The sequence below is a fragment of the Geospiza fortis genome, unplaced genomic scaffold, assembly GCF_000277835.1.
Source record: "Geospiza fortis unplaced genomic scaffold, GeoFor_1.0 scaffold78, whole genome shotgun sequence".
NCBI classification, from domain to species: domain Eukaryota; kingdom Metazoa; phylum Chordata; class Aves; order Passeriformes; family Thraupidae; genus Geospiza; species Geospiza fortis.
The window spans coordinates 5,104,308-5,110,173 of record NW_005054339.1 but is presented as its reverse complement, the minus strand read 5'-3'; the positions used below and the strand labels follow the sequence as shown (position 1 = coordinate 5,110,173).

General features: G+C 40.9%; 1 long non-coding RNA gene across 1 annotated transcript; it reads left to right on the top strand.

The window, feature by feature from the left end:
- The first annotated feature begins 454 nt into the window (after window positions 1–454).
- On the top strand, window positions 455–4,489 carry LOC115948009. Its single transcript, XR_004081869.1, has 2 exons — window positions 455–981; window positions 1,682–4,489. It is a non-coding gene; the product is annotated as an uncharacterized LOC115948009 (long non-coding RNA).
- Window positions 4,490–5,866: the final 1,377 nt, after the last annotated feature.

Genomic DNA, 5,866 nt, shown 5'->3' with positions numbered 1-5,866 from the left:
GCACGGGGCAGGTCGCTGAGGTGAGTTCGGCCCCGTGCCGTCGCTTTGCCCTCGCTGTTCTCAGCTCTGGGAGGGAGGGGGCGAGCGGGGCCCGTCAGCCCTTATAAATAAGGGGGAGGGAATGGCCCGAAGTTGTGTCAGGAGAGGGTTAGGTTGGATTTTGGGAGAAGGCTTTTCACGCACAGGGTGGTCGAGCACTGGAATAGGCTCCTCAGGGAAGTGGTCATGGCCCCAGGACTGCCAGTTCACAAAGCTTTTGGACAGCGCTGTCAGGCGCACGGTGTAATTCCCTGGGCACCCTGTGCAGGGCCAGGAGTTGAACTCGATGATCTGATTCCAACTCAGAATATTTTGATTCTGTGAAAGGGTGGAGCTCAGAGGAGGAGCTGGGATGACACGTTCTCAGCAGAGCTTGCATGTGATTCTGCAGGAGTCTCCTGAACATGCTGCTGCTTTCCCTGTGCACGTCTGGTCGTTTCATGATCCAAGTTTAAAACCTGGGGAGGCGCGGTGTGGTTTGATGTGTCCTGGGGCCAGAGCAATGCTGGCTGTGTTTGCCATGTCTTATTGCAGGTTGGCAGCTGGAGCAGGGGGACTCCTGGAGCAGTGGCTGCAGGGACAGGACTGAGGTGGGGACACTGCTGTGTCTTCCTTCAGTACGCCATGGAGCATCATCCAAGGTCATATTTATGCCTGTTTTCTGGAAACCAAGGAAAGGTCACTTGTCAAGGTCGTCTGGTGTTGAACGAGTCTCTCCAGTCCAAATACATTTTTAATTCCGTCATTCCCCGTAAAGCAAACAAGTGGGAATTGTTGATGTAAGATAGATGTTGGGGTCATGCCAGCACTATAATTACCCAGTGACAGGGTGTTAGGATTAGGGATATGGGAGATGGCAGAAAGAGCTGGCAGCCATGGAGGACAGGAGTGCAGCTGGGCCAGGCACTTCAGCAGTGGATGAGGGGAAAAGCAGCAGTCAAGGTAAGGCCGTGCAGTGTATGACACAAAGTATGATTGGTATGTTCTTCGTTGTAGCACAGTAAAATCTCAGGGCTGTCTTCATTTTTTTTCCCTTTCTTTTTGACTGCATTGTGATTTGGGGAACAGAGGTTGATTCATAACAGACTAGTTTTTCCCAACAATCCAGTGAGAAAACAACAGCAAAACCAGGCTGTAGCATCTGTGTTGGAAACAGAGAAATGAAATCCAAGATTAAAGACAAGTCTGATTTTGTGAAGACAAAAACAAACAACTGATAGGTGGAATGTTTAGAAGTGTTTATCCGTAGTTTTAATTCTCCCGACAGGGGAAAACAATCTGGCACGTCACTTCATGGCTTTCATCAGCTTATGAGATTGTACTACTCTGATAAATATAATCATAATTTGCTCTTACTAATTATTTTAATGAGTGGAAATTCTGTGTGGCTGTTGCTTACAGCATACAAGGTGCCGTAACTAATCAAAGGGAGAAGGAAAGGTATAAAAAGAAGATGGAGAAAGTGAGAATAAATTTAGGTCCTTTAGGAGTTACATTTGAAGGAATGAGTTGCAAAAGTAGAAATAATTGAGAGCACTTTGGAATTGCAAAGTGTAAAAAGTGGGGACAAAGGGTACTACAGGTGTTGGAATGAAAAGAATGTTTCTGAAAATATTTTTTTTTCTGTGCATGTTTAATGGAGAAAGGAGACTGGAAGTAAACTTAGAGATGAAAAAGATCCATTACCATCTACGGGACCTAAGAGAATCAGGTAAAATAATAAACTGAGCAGTGGATACATTTCTCTGATGTTCTAAGTATTTATAATAACATAACATAATAATATAACTGTCATTTAAACTGTAAGCCACTGGCATATTATGTTTTCCTGAACCCTTCATCCCCTGGAGAAATCCCACTGGGACAGGCTCACGCAATGGTATGAGAAAAGTAGGTGGCAGTGATATTTGCCTTTCTTGTTCTCTTTGGCACTGCCAAATGGCTCATGTAACAGCTGAGCTGTACCCACTGCTCATCCAGGACATCAATCTGACCCTTCCTTCTCTGCATGAGTGCCAGCTCTCAGTGGAGCTGCGTGGGTGTAGTTATCCCTCAGGCTTTTCAGCTCGTATTTCAAATTGCCTGATGAGTTCAGAAGTTACCAGGGGCAGAGTCAAAGGCTAAGATGAAACTACAGAAAACAGTTGCATTCTGAAATGAGGATACAATTATTGTATGGGTATTTTATGAGGTGTCTGCTGCTTACAAGAAAGTGTCCATCCCAGAACTGTGGAAAGCAACAGGTGGGTGAGGAGTTGTGTGTGAAGTGCTTGGCTGCTGTGCTGTGCTCGGAGGAGGAGGAGAAAGGGGAGGAGGAGGAGGGAAGTGTCAGCTCCGGTTCCTGCTTCGTTTCTGCGAGCGCTGTCACACAGCTGAAGCGGGCAAGCACCTCGCAGCCATGTTAGTTAAGGGCAGCAGGAGCCAACTGTGTCCCTCCTTTTTCTGGGCAGGAAGTCCATGAAAATGTTATGATAGCCATCATAGCTGAGGGCAGAAGGAGCCTGCTCCGTAGCCATCTTGGATAAGGGAAAGGGAGCACTTTAGGCGGCTGTCACTGTCACATTTATCCCCTAAAGAGCTGATGTCTGTTTCAGGAGGATGAAATGCAGCTGTGATAGATCATGTGCATATCTGCAAAACATCTAGATTTTGGCTTCTGAAACATTCTGAACCAAGCTGTCAAAAGTAAGCAAATGTTTCAGAGAAGTTTTCTCCACTGTTAAAAAAATTGGTTCTAATTATCACCCCAGATTTAGTAAAGGGGTTACACATTTTTATTTTAGTGCTTCTTTAGTTCTTTAGTTTCAGACTTATTTTCTGTTTGTGGTCTTTTAACTCTCTGACTGGTTATGTAAAGAACAATTGCATTATCTTTTGGCATTAATTTTGAAAGAATAAGCAATTCTACCAGTTTAATCTTCTCTTGTCAGGTAGGTTCTCCATTTATTCAATTTTCTTTCAGATCCTTCTCTGCTCCTATTTCTGATTTGCATTAAAAAAGGATACTTGTATCCAGTATACAAATTAGTGTCTTACCAACATAACATTTACATTATGTAATATATGTAGTGAGCATATACTGAATATACTGTTCAATTTAGATTATATAATAAATATGAGTGTTTTATACAATGATTTAAAATCTATTATTTATTATGTGCTGTATATCCTATCTGTTTATATATACAATGTACATTGCATAGTATGTTGATAATACATGTATTTGGTATATATACATAAGTATAATGTAACATGCATACCATTAATACATGTGCTAATATATTACTAATTTTACATGTTTTTTTTTTTTTTTCATTTCAAATTAAATCAGGCAGGTTGAAATATCTGGCGTTTTCACTGCTTTATCATTTTAGCAGACCATAGTCATCATGTGACCAGCTCTTATTTGCTTTTCTATTAATATATCAATTTAACAGTCAATATTAATATTGATTTTTTGAAATGTCTGATGTTTTCTGTGTCTGTTTGAAAAATGGAAAAGATGCTTTAAAAGTAATTATGACTTTTGTGTGTGTGTGTTTATTTGTTTAATTGAATGTATTTATTAGACCAAATATAATTTTCAAATACAAATAAAATACTGCTTTAAACTGAAATCTCGAGGCAGGGGATGGAGTGGAAGATGAGATGAGCAGATGATGTTTATGCAGTTCTTTGGTGTTTCTCTGTGGATGTGAGCAGTCTGCACAGTCACTCCCTGCTGAAGCTGATGGAGCCTGGCCAGCCAGCAGCCGACACAGCATTTGCTGCTACCTGATAGAAACCATCCTGCTGAGAGATCACAGCTGTAGGAGCAAGATAGAGCATGAAAGAAAGCAAGACAGGCTCAAACACTGAGCAGTTGTGGATCTTTAGAACCCAGCTGTCCCACATAGGCCTTTTCTCATTTTTATTCCAGCAACTGACATCAAGGGCATGCTTTTTCTAGCAGTGTCTCTTGTCCAAACCCTTCCAGATATTAACAGATGGCTGTATTTCTGCAAAACAGGCAGAATTCCTGGAGATTTGTAAGGGCATATTCCATATGCAGAGCCCTCGTGTTTTATGAGGCTTTATTGCAAGTTGTAGCAAAATGCTCTCAGTTAGTTGGTCCCCAACTCTGAAGTCTGTTTTTTGTCCTGCACTGATGCTTCTTGAAGAAGAAACTCAGATGTTTCTAAATGTTACAATACATGCAGAAATATTTTTCTTTCTCAACTGAAGGAGATAATCACATTTTATCAAAACTAAAATGTATTTAAAATGGCTAAGTAAAAATCTTTCTGAATTACTGTTTATTTGGAATATCTCCAGTAGGTAAGAATCCTTTCTTCTGTACCTTTTTTATCAGGGACCACGTGTCTATTCTCTTAACTTTCTCCTGCCAAAAGATTATTTGTTAAGCACCCAGTGGAATTAATTTACTGTTTAATAAAATGTATCACTCTTACTAAGTAGTTTATTCTTATTATTTCACATAGATACACTTACACTTTTTTGTTCACATGGAAATTTAAGAAGGGGCCAGCAAAAACTAGAAGGACATGCATGATGATAATAGCTAAAAATTTTGGTTTGCCCATGACAGGAAGAATATAAACAAGGGAAGGCTTACAAGAAGCAATGACATGAAATCTTTTCCTAAACCAAGTGATAAAAGCTTTTGGCCAGACCATTTAAGTTCTTTAATGGAAACAGCAAATTAAATTCCACTGAGACTCATTGCACTGAATTAAACTTGATTAAGCTCAGTCTTAGTCATGTCTTTTTGTCAAGAGAATCACAGAATTTAGGAGTTAACTACTTGAAAAATCTGTGAGTCTTGCATGGTATCCCTGTAAAGTACCTGAAGCAGCTGGAGACGGCGAGAACCTTCCCACAGAGCCTGCCCGAGGCTGCACACTGCGGAGCCCCATTCCTATCTCAGCCTGTATCTAACACTCACTTTGCTAGTCATGGTTTAGATAACTGAAGGCCGCTGTATCTCAAGTTATTACCATGATAATTTTGTGTGTTATAATTTTGTCTGAGTTATATGTTTGTTCATCTTTTGTCTAGAAAATTACTCTAGTGATCAAAGCATACTTTAATTCCTAGCAGTTTGCTTTTGATAGATAAACAAATGTTGTTAAGGGGCCTTAAGGAAACAGTGCATCTAATGAGTCCTACATTTTCTTTTAAGTATGTATAGATGTATTATCTTGGTTTTAATATTTGCAACTCCTGTTCTGGAGAAAAAATGGCATGAGTGATTCAGGTAGCAGCTCATCTACACCTACTGCTGCTGAAGCTGTTCTAGTAGCAGTCAACCAAAAGTCTAGTGTGAATAATTAAATTAAAAGAGGTCAGGAGTTTTGGGGGAGGTGAATGCATATTTTATTTTTCTTTTTTGTTAAATAAAGTAGCTATTTAGCACTTTTAACTCTACAAAATGTTTCATAATGAAATATAAATAGCTGTTGGACTGTGCTAAAAGACTATTTGAAAGCTCTTACATTATTAAAGAGCTTGGGCTTTGGCTAAGGCAATAAAAGAGGGTTTAAGAGATTTGGATGCTTTTTTTATTATCATCCCAGTGATCCTGTGAGGGTGAAGCTATGCAGCCATCAGCCAGAGGGGTATTTCCATCTCCCTCCCGTGCCGTGCTCAGCGGTGCATAGCTCACGATGGAGACACGCCTGTTCATTACTTGGCTGTCACTGTCATGTCAAAGAGAAAAGAAAGCTGACTGATCCGTTGCCTGCAGAGCTGCCCTCGCGAGCACCCCGCTGAGCACCGCTGGGGCGGGCTCCCTGGGGCCGGAGGGGTGCCCGCAGCCCCGAGAGAG